The 20,334-nt window shown below is 41.8% G+C and overlaps 1 protein-coding gene across 5 annotated transcripts in view; it reads left to right on the forward strand.

Annotated features, from left to right (window-relative positions):
- The first annotated feature begins 3,710 nt into the window (after positions 1–3,710).
- The window catches only part of GUCY2F (guanylate cyclase 2F, retinal), a 190,439-nt gene continuing 173,815 nt past the window's right edge, over positions 3,711–20,334 (forward strand). For 4 of the 5 annotated variants that reach the window (XM_073599373.1, XM_073599377.1, XM_073599374.1 and 1 more), the window contains exon 1: positions 3,715–3,973. The gene's annotated coding sequence lies outside the window, so the exon portion shown is untranslated. Of the gene's footprint in view, positions 3,974–20,334 lie in introns of all 5 variants that reach the window. The other variant, XM_073599375.1, reaches the window with a different exon arrangement.

Consider the following 20,334-nt stretch of genomic DNA (forward strand, 5'->3'; position numbering starts at 1 on the left):
CTCTTTTGTCAGTACAGTTAGGTAGCATGGGCATCATAGTGGGGTACAGGAGGGTAGCCAGAATGTTTGCAGTTAGTTCACCTTTTCATTTTTTGAGAAAAGGGTGACCTTACCCTTTAATACGAATATCATATTTTTTTTTGCAAAAATTATTTTATTTCCTATACAATATATACACATAGGCATAACAAAATGGAAATGAATAAACCTTTTTTTTCAGGTTCACCAGTGTTTGTCTTAAAACAACAAATGTTACTGTCAATAAAAACTGCAAACCTTATTCTTTAATTTGTCCAGTGCTGTCTTTAGAGCCCTTTCACACCGGGCCGCCCAAAGTGGCTTTTTTTTTAGCGGCGTTTTACCGTCGGATTAGCGGCGCATTTCGGCCGCTAGCGGGCACTTTTACCCCCCGCTAGTGGGCGAGAAAGGGTTAAAACCGCCCACAATGCGCCGCAATAGCGGCGTTTTGACGGCGGTATCCCAGCGCTGCCCCATTGATTTCAATGGGGAGCAGCGGTGGAGGAGCGGTAAACACACCGCTCCTTCACCGCTCCAAAGAAGCTGCTGGCAGGACTTTTTTTCCCATCCTGCCAGCGCAGCGCTCCGGTGTAAAAGCCCTTAGGCTTTCACACTGGAGACAATGCTGCAGCTGTTTGAGGGCGGATTGCAGGCGCTATTTTTAACGCTATAGCGCCTGCAAAATGCCCTCGGTGTGAAAGGGGTCTTAGTGCTGACCATAATTTGTCTTTAGTGCTGACCCTTTCGTTTTGAGTGAGTTTTTCTTTTACAATTCCAATGTTAAAAGACAAAAGGCAACAGTGTGGTGTATGGTGCTCCATAGCAGTTGTCAAAAATCCAAATATTTATGGACAAGCCATTTAAAGTGTATGTTATCCCAACATTTCATATTCCTGATATGTGTCTGTTATACAATCTACTTACTTATTATCTACAAAAGTATCCTGTCCACTTTGCATTGCTTGACAACACCAAGCATGGAAGCACATCCACGCCAACATGGTCAGTTTTTTTTTTTTTTTGGCAATCAGTTTGGAACAATGACCTGTTTGTACCCCAGCGGTCAGACTTGTGCTGACACGCCCCCTGCACAGCTCTTCACTGGAAAGATCAGTGTACTGCTGTTTCTCTGCCCCCTGATGAGACAGTCCCCCAGTCATTAAGCCCTGTATGCAGCTGAAAGCAGAGGTCATGTTATCACATAAAAAAAGGCATTTATATCGTTTTTTATATACAAAAGTTTAGACAGATGTGAAGAAATGCTGAAAAGTAAGAATGCTTTCAAAAATATATACGGTATTTTAATTGCTTATTTTTTTTATCAATTTACATAATGCAAATCAATACAGGCAGGTACTTATCCATCCTGCCATACCATCAGGAAGGAGTGGGATTGACTGATTGGCTCCAAATTTATTCTGCAGAAGGACAGCGACTCCAAGCATTTGAAGGCAATGGGTGGTCACACCAAATATTGATCTGATTTAAATTTCTCTTGTGTTCAATCACTTTCCATTTTGTTAATTGATAAAAATAAACTATTAACACTTCTATTTCTGAAAGCACTCTTAATTTACAGTATTTTTTCACAAATGCCTAAAACTTTTTGCCTTGCATTTCTATTTTTTTTGTAACACTTTGTTTATTGGGTACGTTCACATCTTGACATACATTTACAGTAGGAGTGTAATGGTGACCCTGATATTTATCATTTTATTAGAAAGAAAAAAAGGTAACATATAACATCAGAAACATATACAGTATGAGGGGAGTTTCTCTTATTAAGAGGGTACATGTCCCCTGTGTTGCCACCAGCCTGTTGCTTATGGTAGGCTCAGGGTTTCAGCCGTCCACCATGTATTGGCCTACAGGGCAGGCTGCCAAACACAGAACCAGCCTCCTACCCCATATTGGCCTCGGCTAATGAGAGGATCTGGATTGACTCCGACGACGCCCGGCTCGAGCCCCACACCGGGAGGGGGGGTAGCTAGTACCTCCAACTGACTTTCTCCAGTGTTTTGCCCAGGCCCAAGCCACATCCGAGCCCCTCCAGAATTCCTGTGGGAGGCAGAATGCTACCGCCTCCCACTTGGTAGTCCACTTTTCGGCAGGGAAACTTGGTAGTTCTTATCAGCTATAACAAACAAAGGGGACACGCAATCCAGGTCCCAATGCAATATTAAGGCATTTCTATTTAAAACTGAATGGGGTGTTTTACAAGGTAAGGGTTCACATACAGTATCATTTACCTAAGGTTTTCTGTAAAATATGTTTAACTACAAATAGTGGTAATCAACTTTCTTCATTTAGCGGTTGCTTCTGAAATAATGAGGCGTTCTCTGTATCAACTAGCTCTCAAAAGTGTGATGGCAACTTACTTGCAATGCTTCATCCATTAAGGCCCCTTCCTGTCCGTTTTCTAGGCAGACCTGATCGGAAGATCCATGCAGCCCAATGGACAGGCGAGCATAAATGGACTTTTGTGCTCTGGGTCCAGTCAGGTACACTAAAAGAAAAAACAATGGCAAAGGACAGGATCCTTGTCAGTTTTGGTGGACTAGATTGAAGGTAGCATGATTTAAATGGTGGAGTTTGCTTACGCCCGGCAGCCCATAGAGCATACTGGGGTCAGTTTATGCTAAGCAGACACGGATGTGACATCTATACTACTCTGCTCCGATCTTCAGGGATCCCCTGCCGATAGGAGGAGAATCTACCTTAAGTGAAAGGGGTCTAAGTGTTTTAGTGATAAACATATCATTAGATAGCTAATGATAATAGATAGATAATGTGTTGTGTGGAAGCAGTAGTCTCTTTGCAGAGGTCTGTCAGATCTCCTGCTGGGTCAAGCCTAAAGCTCTAAAATCAGAAAAGCTTACACTCGCTGTTAAGCCTAGTACACACTGCTAGTTTTCTTTTGTTCAACCCAGTGGGCTGACAGCTCAGGTCGGAGCCACTGTACTAACAACCTGATGTTAGTACAGTGATCTCCCCTGCTGTGCTATTGTGTTCTGATAGTTGGATGACTCCCCGCCTGAATACTCCAGTCATTGGCTGAAAGCTCTGATTGGGAGCTGGCTAGCAGTCCGTTTTCAGTCATGCCCCTTTGGCCGGCTTCTGTTGGATCAGCTGTGGTACACACAGGCTGAATGTCAGCCAGTTTCTATTGAACCGGCCGATGCTGCCCGAGATTCAGCCCGTGTGTACGGGGCTTTAATTGAAGAGCTTTAGCTTAGACCCAGCAGGGGGCATGTCGGACCACCACAGAGAGACTACTGCTTCCACACAAAGGGCAAGGGTCCTTCTCTGCAGCATGTTATCAGGGGGCAGGCTTTTCTACTCAGATTTTGACTGCTTTCTAAGAAAGCAAACTGTAAGACTTTGCACATCGCTTATAATGATGCTTTTCGAATTTATTTAGCTGACCGAGCTTTATATGAGTCAAGATATGAAGTTATGACATTTACACTTTGTAAATTTATGATCTATACAATTTTATTATGTTTGACACTGAAAGAAAAGTATTATAGTAAACAGATTTCAGTATTTGGGCAGTGCTGAAGTAAAGCTATGCATCTTATCCAACTGCAGGTCATATATAGGTCGTTAGGTAACGCTGATAGGTGCAGATCAGTTTAAAGGATTTAAAGCGTCATTGTAATGTAAGTCCTAATCCATGCCTTTGGTAGACATGCTGAATACTGATTTGGAAGGTTTATGACACATGTCAGTTATGTCCACCAAATGACATTACATTGCTCGGAATGTATGAGAACCCTGGGAGAGCCTGCAGAAAATGTAAGGATCCATACAACCTCCCTTTATTCATTAATTTTGAGAAATATACCATGGGGACCTTGTTTTTAGGAATTATCAAGGTTGATGCACATAGACTGTAATGTTAATTGTAAAAGATTTCATGACTCAAGGCAAAGAGAAACCTGCATATACAAAGGTAAGTGTTTTTGTTTCATAGATCTTGACATATCTTGAGCTAAATCAAAAGGAGATATTATAAAAAAGCAGGTGGCTGGACAAATGTGGTATCTTACTACTACGACTACTTCAAAGTGATTTTTTTTAATCAAGCGTGTGTTATAATGGTCATGACATACAGCTTCATGAGTTTACCATTTTTATGAAGTAAAATAGTGAGCTTTAGGAAACACAAAAGGAGTAATTTTAGGCATTTTTTCTAAGCTTTTTGTTAAACACCACTAAAAGTTCAAATTTTTAGCTAGGGTCACTCATATAGCAACATTTTCAAATAAGATCATTTTTATTCTCTTCTTATAATGTCCTTAAATGATATGTCACATTATTAGGACAAACTCCAGTTGTTAACACAATGATATTGAACAAGGAACAGTACTTTCATATTGGGGTTCATTATTCTAAAATTGTTCAGAAATGTGTAATGCTCAGCTTGTTTGACTTTGAAATGCAAACATATTAACTGGCCTGACTTAACTGAATGCAATCATTTGCTTCTATGGGTTAAAATGGGCAGGGATCAACTTCAAATGGCTTAAATGATATTATTTTAGAATACTTTAGCTTGTTGTGTGCTTTCCTGGTAATGGTAGGCTTGCTTTCTTGCTTGAATCATTCTTTCATTATGGCTGACAGTACTCTTCATTGGCTATAAATACTGTCACTTGTACAGTTTTATTGGATTATTACAAGTGTATCTCAAAGAATCATGATTATCTCGAACACATTGTAAACATGCTTATTGGTGTATGTATTAGTACACATATAAAGGTTACCACTGTGTTAATGTTAAACACTAGGGTATTATAAGAGCATTATAAATGCCCAAATGAGCTTTCTTCTTAAATCAGCTAAATATATTCCAGGAAGAAGGGCAAAGTTGTGCAAAAGTCTAATTCGGCGTACACATGATCGGAAATTCGGCCAGCAAAAGACTGATGAGAGCTTTTGGTCGGAAAATGCGACTGTGTGTATGAGCCATTGGACTTTTGCTGGCAGCATTCCCACCAGCAAAAGATTGAGAGCAGGTTCTCAATTTTTCGGTTGGAAAAAGTTCCTATCCGAAAATGCGATTGTCTGTACAAATTCCGACGCGCAAAATTCATACGCATGCTCGGAAACAATTCGACGCATGCTCTGAAGCATTGAACTTCATTTTCTCGGCTTGTCATAGTGTTGTACGTCACCACGGTCTTGATGGTCGAAAGTTCAGAGAACTTTTGTGTGACCGTGTGTATGCAAGCCAAGCTTGAGCGGAATTCCGTCGGGAAAACCATCCAAGTTTTTTCTGACGGAAAATCTCCATGCTAAATGAAGAGCCCTTGCTCTGCTGCCATTACTGAGCTACTTATATAAGCCAGTTTTTAAGAGAAGACCTTCTGATTTTACCGACCTGCATAATTGCCAAGGGCCGATGGCTCAAAGCGTACCGAATCTAATGAATCAGCATAACAGACATTCAACCAGCATTTCATAAAAAGGTCAGCAATGACACCACTTTCAATTCTTACAAAATAGAAGAGATCTAAGACAGGGCTGGACTTAAAAGCCAAATTTACAAATGTTTTGATATCTTGCACCGTGATCTCTCATTTTTTTGTTCATTCAACATCACAGAGATCCCACCTGGGTTAATGATGCAATCATTAGGTCTTGTAATGGGTGCAGCATTTTGTCAGGAGTAGTAATCACACAAGGTGGGGGACTTTGTATGTTCCTCCCAGGTTTGTGCGTTTTCCTGTAATTATTTAATAGTATATGATTAACTGTCTCTCTCTGAAACCAATCCTATAGTGTTTAATAAAGTGGTGGGAACAGGGTCGAATGCAAGTCATTTTATGTAATCTTTAAAATACTGATATGTTGATGCTATAAATAAATATAAAAAACAGGTGGTTTAGCTATACAAAGTCTGAACAAAGTCTATACAAAGTCTGAACTCATGGATGGACTGACCATTTAAAGGTCATTTCTACCAATCACAAGAATTGTATTGTTAGTAGAAATATGATTGAGTGTTTAGAAGTCCTTAGAATGCATTTACTCATCCATTCATATGGATCAAGAACTAGTTTCCACCAACTCTGCCACCATTCCTCTAATCAAGAAAAAAAATAGATGTCTCTTAGTTGGCAATTTCTCCATTTCTAAGAAATGATCTGTATATTTTCAATAAAAAGAACTTGAGCACAATGAAGTATCCAACAGCAATGAACTAGGACTGTCTTAGGTAGGCAAAATTATCAATCAACAATGAATTTTCAGTGGTCATGGAAACTTGTGCTGAGACATACAGTATATGGTCTGTCATCACCAAACTCTTTATATAAAGTTACTAGTAGCCTGGTTAATGATTCAAATGCCTAAATAATTCCTGGGTCAATGACTCAGAAGGTGTGTGCAGATCAGAACTGCTGGCTTTCATTTCACTTCACTACCCACATGCTTGTTTTAGGACAGTAAACCAGAAAGTACTGAGGACAGCGATAACCAGGTAGCTTCCCTATTTACTCAGTATAGGGTTCCAGTAAGGCTACAGAATGTTCTATGGAAAATACCTTTCTTGCTGACGTTGCTGGACCTAGGCTAACAGCGGTAATGCTGTAATGTGTCCAGCTATATAAATCCAGCACTGTGTTATAAGCATAATGACTACCATCTATGTGCTGTTGTTAAAAAGTCATTATATACTAATATTACCTTCCAAAAGGGCTCATTTACATTAGTGCAGGGCTCAGGATTGCATAACACCAGAGTGCAGGGCTCAGTGGTGTGTGCTGCACAGCGCGCATAAATCAGGAGTATGTAACACAGAGAGTGCAGGGCTTAGGCATAACTTGCAGGGATCAAGGGTGAGCATCCCAAAGAGTACTGGGGTCAGTAGTGTGTATTGTACAGAGTACAGGGGTAAGACGTGGATATCTCTTATGCCGCATACACACGGTCGGACTTTTCGACCAGACTGGTCCGACAGACTTTCCAGCGGACTTTCGACTGACTTTTGACGGACTTCTGACGGACTTTTTAATGAACGGACATGCCTACACACGATCACACCAAAGTCTGATGGATTCGTACGTGATGACGTACACCGGACTAAAATAAGGAAGTTGATAGCCAGTAGCCAATAGCTGCCCTAGCGTTGGTTTTTGTCCGTCGGACTAGCATACAGACGAGCCGATTTCTGGGTCCGGCGGAGTTACGACGTAAAGATTTGAAGCATGTTCCAAATCTAAAGTCCGTCAGATTTGCGACTGGAAAAGTCTGCTGAAGGTCCGGTGAAGCCCACACATGATCGCATTGTCCGCCGGATTTGGTGCATTGGCGTCCGTCGGACAAGTCCGGTCGAAAAGTCAGACCGTGTGTACGCTGCATTAGGGTGGAGTGGAGGCATCAGCAGTGGGTTTTGAAGAGAGCACAGGGGCCAGGAGTGAGTAATACCGAGAGTGCAAGGGCCATGAGTGTGCAAGGCTCAGAGTGCAGGGCTTCACTTCCTGGTTCCCTACTGTGAATGCGCGACTCGCACTGCACTATCCCACTGGTCCCTGCTGTTTTCTGGGACCCGTGTCTCCCAGAATACAGCGGGGGGGGGATGAGGCGTAGATACCTGCGGGTGGCTCGGGTATCTATGCCCGGAAGTGGGAGCAAAATACCTGTATTAGACAGGTATCTGCTCTCCCCTCCCCCCTAAAAGGTGCCAAATGTGACACCGGAGGGGGGGAGGAGCCGGAAAAGCAGAAGTTCCATTTTTGTGTGGAACTCTGCTTAATGCGAAGTGTTCAGGGGTCAGGATTAAGTACAGCACAAAGTTCAGTAGTCAAGGTTAGGTAATGCACAGGCTTCAAGGGTAAGTATTAAGTAAAGTACAGAGTTCAGGGATCAGGATTATAGGCTCTAGTAATGTTGTCTATGTAACTGAATGTAATTTATGTTCTCTTCAATACCATCAGACTGCTTAGAACCAGAATAGGAGAACAATATAATGATTCCATAAATCCCAATGCCAAAAACATTTCCAGCGTTCCCAAACATTTTAAAGATGTACATAAAGGACCTATGAGTTTGTTCTTTTTTCATGGTGTAGAACGGGTCGTGAAGCCACCTAGAGGGCGAGATACATATTGCAAACTGTTGCAGAAAGAAGTGTGGTGGATATACACTCTGCAGACAAGACCACCCACTGGTTTTAATTATAGATGGGATGTAGATCTCTTGTTGTGATAGAACATCTTCTAGTAGCAGACCATTATATTATGGTAAGATTGTTTGTTGTCATACAGTGGGGACCGAAAGTATTCAGACCCCCTTAAATTTTTCACTCTTTATTATATTGCAGCCATTTGCTAAAATCATTTAAGTTTATTTTTGTTTCCTCATTAATGTACACACAGCATCCCATATTGACAGAAAAACACAGAATTGTTGACATTTTTGCAGATTTATTAGAAAAAAAACCTGAAATATCACATGGTCCTAAGTATTCAGACCCTTTGCTCAGTATTTAGTAGAAGCACCCTTTTGATCTAATACAGCTATGAGTCTTTTTGGGAAAGATGCAACAAGTTTTTCACACCTGGATTTGGGGATCCTCTGCCATTCCTCCTTGCAGATCCTCTCCAGTTCTGTCAGGTTGGATGGTAAACGTTGGTGGTCAGCCATTTGTAGGTCTCTCCAGAGATGCTCAATTGGGTTTAAGTCAGGGCTCTGGCTGGGCCATTCAAGAACAGTCACAGAGTTGTTGTGAAGCCACTCCTGCATTATTTTAGCTGAGTGCTTAGGATCATTGTCTTGTTGGAAGGTAAACCTTCGGCCCAGTCTGAGGTCCTGAGCACTCTGGAGAAGGTTTTTGTCCAGGATATCCCTGTACTTGGCCGCATTCATCTTTCCCTTGATTGCAACCAGTCGTCCTGTCCCTGCAGCTGAAAAACACCTCCACAGCATGATGCTGCCACCACCATGCTTCACTGTTGGGACTGTATTGGACAGGTGATGAGCAGTGCCTGGTTTTCTCCACACATACCGCTTAGAATTAAGGCCAAAAAGTTCTATCTCGGTCTCATCAGACCAAAGAATCTTATTTCTCACCATCTTGGAGTCCTTCAGGTGTTTTTTTAGCAAACTCCATGCGGGCTTTCATGTGTCTTGCACTGAGGAGAGGCTTCCATCGGGCCACTCTGCCATAAAGCCCCGACTGGTGGAGGGCTGCAGTGATGGTTGACTATCTATAACTTTCTCCCATCTCCCGACTGCATCTCTGGAGCTCAGCCAAAGTGATCTTTGGGTTCTTCTTTACCTCTCTCACCAAGGCTCTTCTCCCCCGATAGCCCAGTTTGGCTGGACGGCCAGCTCTAGGAAGGGTTCTGGTCGTCCCAAAAGTCTTCCATTAAAGGATTATAGAGGCCACTGTGCTCTTAGGAACCTAATGCAGTAGAAATGTTTTTGTAACCTTGGCCAGATCTGTGCCTTGCCACAATTCTGTCTCTGAGCTCTTCAGGCAGTTCCTTTGACCTCATGATTCTCATTTCTCTGACATGCACTGTGAGCTGTAAGGTCTTATATAGACAGGTGTGTGGCTTTCCTAATCAAGTCCAATCTGTATAATCAAACACAGCTGGACTCAAATGAAGGTGTAGAACCATCTCAAGGATGATCAGAAGAAATGGACAGCACCTGAGTTAAATATATGAGTGTCACAGCAAAGGGTCTGAATACTTAGGACCATGTGATATTTCAGTTTTTCTTTTTTAATAAATCTGCAAAAATGTCAACATTTCTGTGTTTTTCTGTCAATATGGGGTGCTATGTGTACATTAATGAGGAAAAAAAATGAACTTAAATGATTTTAGAAAATGGCTGCATATAACAAAGAGTGAAAAATTTAAGGGGGTCTAAATACTTTCCGTCCCCACTGTATGTTATTCATTTATTATTATTTCTATTTGTTTGTTCTCTGGGGCTGATTAAGTCAGAGCAGGATTCATCTGGACACTATAATATATCATGAACATGGTTTTAAATGTTATAATTGTGGTATTATGACCTGTGATTTCATAATATATCATATATATATATATATATATATATATATATATATATATATATACATCTTGTCATGTATATACAGTGTCTTAAAAAAGTATTCATACCCCTTGAAATTTTCCACATTTTGTTATGTTACAACCAAAAACGTAAATGTATTTTATTGGGATTTTATGTGATAGACCAGCACAAAGTGGCACATAATTGTGAAGTGGAAGGAAAATGAGAAATGGTTTTCAATATTTTTTACAAATAAATATCTGAAAAGTGTGGCGTGCATTTGTATTCAGACCCCTTTACTCTGATACCCCTAACTAAAATCCAGTGGAACCAATTGCCTTCAGAAGTCACATAATTAGTAAATAGAGTCCATCTGTGTGTAATTTAATCTCAGTATAAATACAGCTGTTCTGTGAAGCCCTCAGAGGTTTGTTAGAGAACCGTACTGAACAAACAACATCATGAAGGCCAAGGAACACACAAGACAGGTCAGGGATAAAGTTGTGGAGAAGTTTAAAGCAGGGTTCGGTTATAAAAAAATATCCCAAGCTTTGAACATCTCACGGAGCACTGTTCAATCCATCAACCGAAAATGGAAAGAGTATGGCACAACTGCAAACCTACCAAGACATAACCGTCCACCTAAACGAATAGGCCGAGTAAGGAGAGCGTTAGAAAAGTAGCCAAGAGGCCCATGGTAACTCTGGAGGAGCTGCAGAGATCTACAGCTCAGGTAGAAGAATTCGTCCACAGGACAACTATTAGTCATGCACCTCACAAATCTGGCCTTTATGGAAGAGCCATGGTTGAAAGAAAGCCATAAAAAGTCCCGCTTGCAGTTTGCAAGAAGCCACGTGGAGGAAACAGTAAACATGTGGAAGAAGGTACTCTGGTCAGATGAGTCCAAAATTGAACGTTTTGGCTTAAAAGCAAAACACTATGTGTGGTGGAAAACTAACACTGCACATCACCCTGAACACACCATCCCCACTGTGAAAAATGGTGGTGGCAGCATCATGTTGTGGGGATGCTTTTCTTCAGCAGGGACAAGGGAAGCTGGTCAGAGTTGATGGGAAGATGGATGGAGCCAAATACAGGGCAATCTTAGAAGACAACCTGTTAGAGTCTGCAAAAGACTTGAGACTGGGGCAGAGGTTCATCTTCCAGCAGGACAATGACCCTACACATACAGCCTGATTTACAATGGAATGGTTTAGATCAAAGCATATTCATGTGTTAGAATGGGCCCGTCAAAGTCCAGACCTCAATCCAATTGAGAATCTGTGGCAAATCTTGAAAATTGCTGTTTACAGATGCTCTCCATCCAATCCAACAGAGCTTAAAGTGGAGTTCCACCCAAAAGTGGAACTTCCACTCATTAGATTCCTCCCCCCCTCCGGTGACACAGTTGGCACCTTTCAGGGGGGAGGGGGGTACAGATACCTGTATATTACAGGTATCTGTACCCACTTCCGGCGTAGATAGCCGCAGAATCTGCGGGTATTTACGCCACATCCTGTTCCCCCCCCCCGCTGCCTGCTGGGAAACACACGGGTCCCAGAGGCAGCAGGGACCATTCGTATTGCGCTGCGCGACTCGCGCATGCGCAGTAGGGAACCGGGAAGTGAAGCCGCACGGCTTCACTTCCTGATTCCCTTACCGAAGATGGAGGCGGCAGCACCCGAGGATGGAGAGACGCTTCGGCCTCGGGTGCCGACATCGCGGGCGCCCTGGACAGGTAAGTGTCCATGTTTTAAAAGTCAGCAGCTGCAGTATTTGTAGCTGCTGACTTTTAAAAAATTTTTTTTCGGTGCCGCTCCGCTTTAAGCCATTTAGCAAAGAGGAATGGGCAAACATTTCACTGTCTAGATGTGCAAAGCTGGTAGAGTACATCCCCAAAAAGACTTGCATCTGTAATTGCAGTGAAAGGTGGTTCTACAAAGTATTGACTCAGGGGGGCTGAATACAAATGCACGCCACACTTTTCACATATTTATTTGTACAAAAATTTGAAAACCATTTATCATTTTCCTTCCACTTCACAATTATGTGCCACTTTGTGTTGGTCTATCGCATAAAATCCCAATAAAATACATTTATGTTTTTGGTTGTAACATGACAGTATGTGGAAAATTTTAAGGGGTATGAATACTGTCACAAGGCACTCTATTTGTTTTTAATACTTTCTTTTGAATTTGTTTTCTGCATTGCATTTTAAGGATAAGTAATATTTGTGTCGTTTACATTTTACACTGGGGTGCCTCAAACTTTTACATACTTTTAAAGGGTACTGCAACTGAAAAAAGGTTGAAAAATGTTGCTTATGTCGCATACTTACGAGCGGACTTTACGGCAGACTTGGTCCGACGATCTTTGCGACGTACTTTGTAGCGCGGGTGCGCCGGACTTACAAACGGACGGACTTGGACACACACGATCACACCAAAGTCCGACGGATTCGTATGTGATGACGTACGACCGGACTAAAATAAGGAAGTTGATAGCCAGTAGCCAATAGCTGCCCTGGCGTCGGTTTTAGTCCGTTGGACTAGCATACAGACGGGCGGATTTTTAGACCGGACTCGAGTCCGTCGGAAAGATTTGAAACATGTTTCATTTCTAGGTCTGTCGAACTTTTGGGAAAAAAAAGTCCGCTGGAGCCCACACACGATCGAATTATCCGACGGAGTCCGGTCCGCCGGACCAAGTCTGCCGTAAAGTCTGCTCGTGTGTACGCAGCATTACAGTTCATGGCCTGGGCAGTGCCGCATTAACATTTTACTACCTGTCATCATGATTTTTATATTATTTTTGTTAAAATTTTTTATCAAACTATTATTAACATTGGACAGTAATGAGTGTCAAGCATATACCACTACTTGGAGTGGGCTCAATATGCGCATGAGGTGCTAACCTGCTCTTCTGCACATGTCATGTTAGAGAGAGAGTCTTCAGAGTACCAATGGAGATCTCTGAGAAGAGAAGATAACATAAAAACAAAAAAAGTAGAATTTACCTCTTCATTCTGCCAGTCAGTAGGCCCTGCTTGTTCTCAGGGGCAAGGATCTGTAGGCTCATAGAGCCTCTACAGTGTTGCCACTACAGTGCACACGCTCCTCTACAGTACATTTAGCATGTAAGCCATATCCACTCACATCTTAATGTGTGGGTATAATCCTCTCAGCTATCCATGTCACAGCAGCTATGCCTGCGCTGCTCATCACATGCCTGATGGACAGCTCCACTCTGCTCTGCAAGGCCTGGGGTGGATAGGTGTGAGAAGTGAATCCACCAGGACATGTAAGCACTGAGCTGTGCTCATCAGAAAAAAACAGAAGTCACGTTACATGACCTACACATTAAAGATTTTAAAATAAAAGGTATTTATCTAATTATTTGTAATATATTTTGTTCTGTAAACTAATGGTTTTATGCCCTATCTTTGCAAGGTGGAAGGATACACTATATTACCAAAAGTATTGGGACGTCTGCCTTTACACACACACAAACTGTAATGTCATCCCAATCTTAGTCCGTAAGGTTCAATACCGAGTTGGCCCACCCTTTGCAGCTATAACACTCTTCTGGGAAGGCTGTCCACAAGGTTTAGGGGTGTGTCTATAGGAATGTTTGGCCATTCTAGAAGTGCATTTGTGAGGTCAGGCACTGATGTGGACAAGAAGGCCTGGCTCGCAGTCTCCACTATAATTCATCCCAAAGGTGTTCTATAGGGTCAGGACTCTGTGCAGGCCAGTCAAGTTCCTCCACCAAACTCACTCATCCATGTCTTTATGGACCTTGCTTTGTGCACTGGTACAAATCATTTGGTGGAGGGGGGATTATGGTGTGGGGTTGTTTTTTCAGGGGTTGGGCTTGGCCCCTTATTTCCAGTGAAGGGAACTCTTTAGGCGTTAGCATACCAAGACATTTTGGACAATTTCATGCTCCCAACTTTATGGGAACAGTTTGGGGATGGGCCCTTCCTGTTCCAACATGACTGCGCACCAGTGCACAAAGCAAGGTACATAAAGACATAGATGAGCGAGTTTGGGGTCGAGGAACTTGACTGGCCTGCACAGAGTCCTGGCCTCGACCCGTGTCTTACCAATGTAACACACATACATACACACGCACAAACCTTATACCAAATAGAAGTTAACCACTTCAATACTGGGCATTTTCGCCCCCTTCCTGCCCAGGCCAATTTTCAGTGTTCAGCACTGTAACATTTTGAATGACAATTGTGCGGTCATGCAACACTGTACCCAAATTAAATTTTAATAATTTTTTTCCCCAAAAATAGAGCTTTCTTTTGGTGGTATTTGATAACCTCTGTGGTTTATATTTTTGTGATATAAACAAAAAAAAAGCGACAATTTTGAAAAAAAAAACACAATATTTTTAACTTTTTGCTATAATAAATATCCCAATTAAAAAAAAAAAAATTTTCCTCAATAAGCATATATTGATTGGGGGGATAGGGGATAGATTTATGACATCTTTATTATTATTTATTTGCAATCTGCAATTTTATTGTGACTGCAACATACAGATCGGACACTTTTGACACTATTTTGGGACCAGTAACACTTATACACCGATCAGTGCTATAAATATGCACAGATTACTGTATAAATGTCACTGGCAGGGAAGGTGCTAACACTAGGGGGCGTTCAAGGGGTTAACTTTGTTACCTAGGGGGTGATTCTAACTGTGGGGGGAGGGGACTGACGAGGGGAGGAGACAAATCGGTGTTCCTATATACTAGGAACACAAGATCTGTCTCCTCTCTCCTGAAAGGACATGTTCCTATTCTGTTACCAGCAATCGTGGGTGCCCGGTAGATATCGCGTATCGGCTCCCGAGTGATGCGGCGGGCATCCTCTATACCGCCGGGAAGCCAAGGACGTCATATGATGCCTGCCCAGAAGGACAGAGTGTTCCTGCAGACGTCATATGACAATGGGCGGGTAGGGAAGTGGTTAAAGTATAACTAAAGGCAACTTTTTTTTTTTTTTTTTTTTTTTAGTTTAGGATAGCGTGAAGAGGAATTAAAACACTTATCAGTTTTTATTGCTATCTGTGCCTCTGTTAAGGAGATTCACCCTTTCTATTTGTCTCATTTACCATTATCATTGAAAGTAAAAGGAAATCACACATTTTGGGTTTTCCTCAGAAAAGTGGAAATCTTCCACTGAGATCACTCGTTCTGGTGACCTGGGGGGCCCCAAGGAATTCTCTTAATTTGCAGGCATTTCCTCTCACTTCCTGTTTTGGCTATTGGATACATTGGTAAAAAAATCTGACAGAGGTTATAACCCTCCCTTGCTCAATCCAAAAAAAAATTTTGCCTATAGTTCTACTTCAATTCTCAACAAACTCCTCTATATTGGTTATAATTCCAAAACATTTGACATAAAGGTGTTTTCTACTTGCATTCATCTAACTGAAAACACTCTCCTTGCTGTGATAACAGTCCTCAGGTCTGCTCTAGCTACATAACAGTCTTTAAGACCGGCAATAGATAGATCGAAATGCAGGAATGTTCAGTAGGAACTGACCAAATTTCAATCTATCAGCACGCTGGTTGTACTGTAGTTAATTTGACAATTGACTTCAGTACAACCAGCCTATCTGTTTTTTTTTGTTGGAGGTTACTTTGGCCAACTAATGCCAACAGCAGTATTCATTGTATTCTGATGTCAGGGAAACCTCCTGTCAAAATACACAACAGGAACAATGTGCTGATAGGGGACTTGAGCGATTTTCTTTCAACCCATAGTTAAAGGAAAGAAAATTGCTTTATGTATGGCCATCTTAACAGTTCTTGTACAGTATTCTGCTTATAGACTACACTATACTTTTCTAGGCTAATTAGTTAGCTCTTACACCAAAAACAAACTTACTTCCCACAGGGCCTCTGCTGTCCAATCACTAACCCAACAGCTACAGTACCCTGCTAATAGGCAGATAAGCAGACCTATAGAAGGGTGGTGCTGGAGTGACCAAATAAACGTGTAGGCAGGTGCAGTTAGATACTTTGCCTCTAGGTGGCTCTGTACCAGATTAGTGTCTGGTTACAGTAAATAAGGTCATCAGGTGCTAGGCCCCTTTAGAGAGCCCCCCTGCAATGTTGTAATGTGCCTAGTTATAAGCCAGGTTGGGTGGAGCCCTAGTGCACTTGTGCATGGAAGCTAAGCACCCCACACCTGTGGATGTAACCAGCACCTGTAAGCCCTGGATAGGGTAGGAGGATTGGAAAAGTAGACCTGCACTCAGTAAGTAGTCTTTCTGTCCCTTATAGAGGTTAGGGCTAGGGCAGATTGCAAAAAGCCTTTTAGGTCAGGCCAAGAGTTCCCTGTGTGAGGCTGCATCCCTGAAGGGCCCTGGGAGAGGTGTACCGAAGGAGGAGGTGACTAGAAATAGCACAGTCGTGTGAGTACTAATGACTAATTTCTTCCTTTGGAAATGTAAAGGTCAATGGCTGGGAATATAGTGTGGAGGCCTCTGGCATGGAGAGGGCACAAGATGGGGAGGGTTTGGCCCCAACAAGACATATAGTGTTCTAGCAGGGTGGGGAGTGGTGGTTCAGACTTGTGCTCTTGGCGCCAAATTCAGCCACCCACGAAGCCCATCTTACAAACCAATGACATTGTCACTCACAGTTCAAATGATAAGCAGATGTCAGTATACCAGTAATGCCCTATACAAGATTTTATAAGTCATGATAGATGCAACATTTTTAGAGCCACAAAAGGACCTGTTCACGAAGGCAACCATAATTGTAGTCATGTAAAAAGTACGTTAGTGAATCAGTCCAACAAAAAAATCTGCTGAATCAGCTATCTATAGACAGATGTTTAGAGATAATGGGCAGTTATCAAAACTTTGATCAGACACAATTATACGTTGGGTTAACACTCATATATAAACACTAATTTTAGCCCTAATTCTCTTGCATTTAGCCCTCAGCACAGGGACAGGGACAAGCATTTCCCCTTCTCAATCATACCTACCCATGCATCAAATGGGCCAGATGTAAAATCTATTGGTGCCATGGCTAAATCTGTGGATGAATGCAGTCGTTGTATAGCTATTTCGGTTATCCCATGCACAATCCATAAATTTGGCTTAGATTCCTGTGTATTATAGATCTGGCCAGCTGCTGGAATGGCTAAACCTGGGTCAATCCCGCTACCCAAACAGAAGCTAGGCTGAAAATTTTGACTCATGGGTGTATGTCTAAACAGTATTTGTGGCCAGCCACACTGGTTTTTAAAGTGACTAAACAAAATGCTTTGAAATAGATCTAGTCTAGGACTAGGTCAAAATGTTTATGGTAGAGGTAACTTTAACAGCAGGTATGACTACAGCATAATAGTGCTGATAATTCTGGATAACATCCCCACATACGCTCTCCTACATGAGAATAATTGCAAGATTGGCCTTGTGATTCTTTTTTTTTCCCTCTGCTTGCATCAGTGTTCATTTCAGTATTATTAATATACAGCTTGTATAGCCTTGAAGTGCACTCAACTCCTCTTCTGTTTTTCTGGCTTTTGACCCATGTAACATCATTGAAACAATAAACTTTTCAAGGGTATATGACATATGAAATCAAAAGAAAAAAACAGAAACAACACAATCCAAGAATAAGATATACTGTACATGTTCATTCTATTGCGATGTTTACTTTAAGACAAAGTGTTTGTATGAATTCCTTGGCCAGCTGCTACAGTAATTAAAAGAAAACTAGAACAAAAGATATTTAAAAGAAGTCTACTCAAAAAAACATAATTTGGGATTTGTTATTAAGATAATTGTGTTCCATTCAGTCTCTTTCAAGCAGGTAGAAAGCTAGTTACTGTATTTTTCTAGCAGTGTTCCTGTCATATTACAGAAGCACTCCTAGATTTAAATATAATATGAAAAACTTTATCAGTGCTTACCACACAACATGTAACAGGCCTAACATGTTATTGTTTGATAGAAATGTTGAGCCCAGTGTAACCTTCCTATACTGTAGGTACCTGGACCATTCTAAGTCCAAACCATCGGGTTGAATGAAAAAATTATTCCCCCATCCACACATTCGAGGTGTATCCTTGTATTCTGATAGTGCAGATCAGCACTGCAGCCTATTGCCTACAGCGCGGATGGAACAAAAAAATACAGACAGGGTGGATGAACAGAAGTCAATTGGTAGATCGACTTCTGTTCATCCACATTGGCCACAGATGGATTAAAATTCAACTGGCCCCTGCTGAACTATTCGAATTTCAATCCATGTATGGTCAGCTTAACACTACCTGTTTATTTACACTGCATTTTTATTGAATCTAGCTTATCAATGGCTCTCAAATTTTCTATGCGTACTGTATACACAGCTAGCATTTTTTTGTTCAATGAAATAAAACTTGGCAATAAACTGTGAAAAGAAACCTGTAATATTTCCAAAGAAAACAAGTGAATTGTATGGAGGCCGAAGATGAAACCTAAAGGGTCTTGAAAGCTTACATATTTAATATCTTACAGTGCCTTGAAAAAGTATTCATACACCTTAAAATTTTCCACATTTTGTCATGTTACAACCAAAAACGTAAATGTATTTTATTGGGATTTTATGTGATAGACCAAAACAAAGTGGCGCATTAATTATGAAGTGGAAGGAAAATGATAAATGGTTTTCAAAACCTTTTACATATAAATATGTGAAAAATGTGGTGTGCATTTGTTAATAGCCCCTCTGAGTCAATATTTTTTAGTACCCCGTTTCGCTGCAATTACAGCTGCAAGTCTTTTTGGGTATGTTTCTATCAGCTTTGCACATCTAGAGAGTGACGTTTTTGCCCATTCTTCTTTGCAAAATAGCTCAAGCTCCATCAGATTGGATGGAGAGCATCTGTGAGCAGCTATTTTCAAGTCTTGCCACAGATTCTCAATTGGATTTAGGTCTGGACTTTGACTGGGCCTTTCTAACACATGGATATGCTTTGATCTAAACCATTCCATTGTAGCTCTGGCTGTATGTTTAGGGTCATTGTCCTGCTGGAAGGTGAACCTCTGCCCCAGTCTCAAGTCTTTTGCAGACTCTAACAGGTTTTCTTCCAAGATTGCCCTGTATTTGGCTCCATCCATCTTCCCATCAACTCTGCCCAGCTTCCCTGTCCCTGCCGAAGAACAGCATCCCCACTACATGATGCTGCCACCACCATGTTTCACAGTGGGGTTGGTGTGTTTAGGGTGATGTGCAGTGTTAGTTTTCCCGCCACACATAACCTTTTGCTTTTAGTCCAAAAAGTTTGGTCTCATCTGATCAGAGCAACTTCTTCCACATGTTTGCTGTGTCCCCCCAAATATTTTATTATATCTTTTCATGTGACAACCCTGAAGAAATGACACTTTGCTACACTGTAAAGTAGTGAGTGCACAGCTTGTATAACAGTGTACATTTGCTGTCCCCTCAAAACAACTCAACATTCAGCCATTAATGTCTAAACTGCTGGCAACAAAAGTGAGTACACCCCTAAGTGAAAATGTCCAAATTGGGCCCAATTAGCCACCCCCCCCGTGTCATGTGACTTGTTGGTGTTTCAAGGTCTCAGGTGTGAATGGGAAGCAGGTGTGTTAAAAATGGTGTTATCGCTCTCTCATACTGGTCCCTGGAAGTTCAACATGGCACCTCATGGCAAAGAACTCACTGAGGATCTGAAAAAATTAATTGTTGCTCTACATAAGGATGGCCTAGGCTATAAGAAGATTGCAAAGACCCTGAAACTGAGCTGCAGCACGGTGGCCAAGACCATACAGCGGTTTAACAGGACAGGTTCCACCCAGAACAGGCCTCGCCGTGGTCAACCAAAGAAGTTGAGTACACGTGCTTAGTGTCATATTCAGAGGTTATCTTTGGGAAATAGACATGTGAGTGCTGCAAGCTTTGCTGCAGAGGTTGAAGGGGTGTGGGGTCAGCCTGTCAGTGCTTAGACCATATGCCATACACTGCATCAAATTGGTCTCCATGGCTGTCATCCCAGATGGAAGCCTCTTCTAAAGATGATGCACAAAAAGCCAGAAAACAGTTTGCTAAAGACAAGCAGACTAAGGGCATGGATTACTGGAACCATGTCCTGTGGTCTGATGAGACCAAGATACACTTATTTGGTTCAGATGGTGTCAAGCTTGAGTGGTGGTAACCAGGTGAGGAGTACAAAGACAAGTGTGTCTTGCCTACAGTCATGCATGGTGGTGGGAGTGTCATGGTCTGGGGCTGCATGAGTGCTGCCG

Source organism: Aquarana catesbeiana, linkage group LG09 (assembly GCF_042186555.1).
Source record: "Aquarana catesbeiana isolate 2022-GZ linkage group LG09, ASM4218655v1, whole genome shotgun sequence".
NCBI lineage: Eukaryota > Metazoa > Chordata > Amphibia > Anura > Ranidae > Aquarana > Aquarana catesbeiana.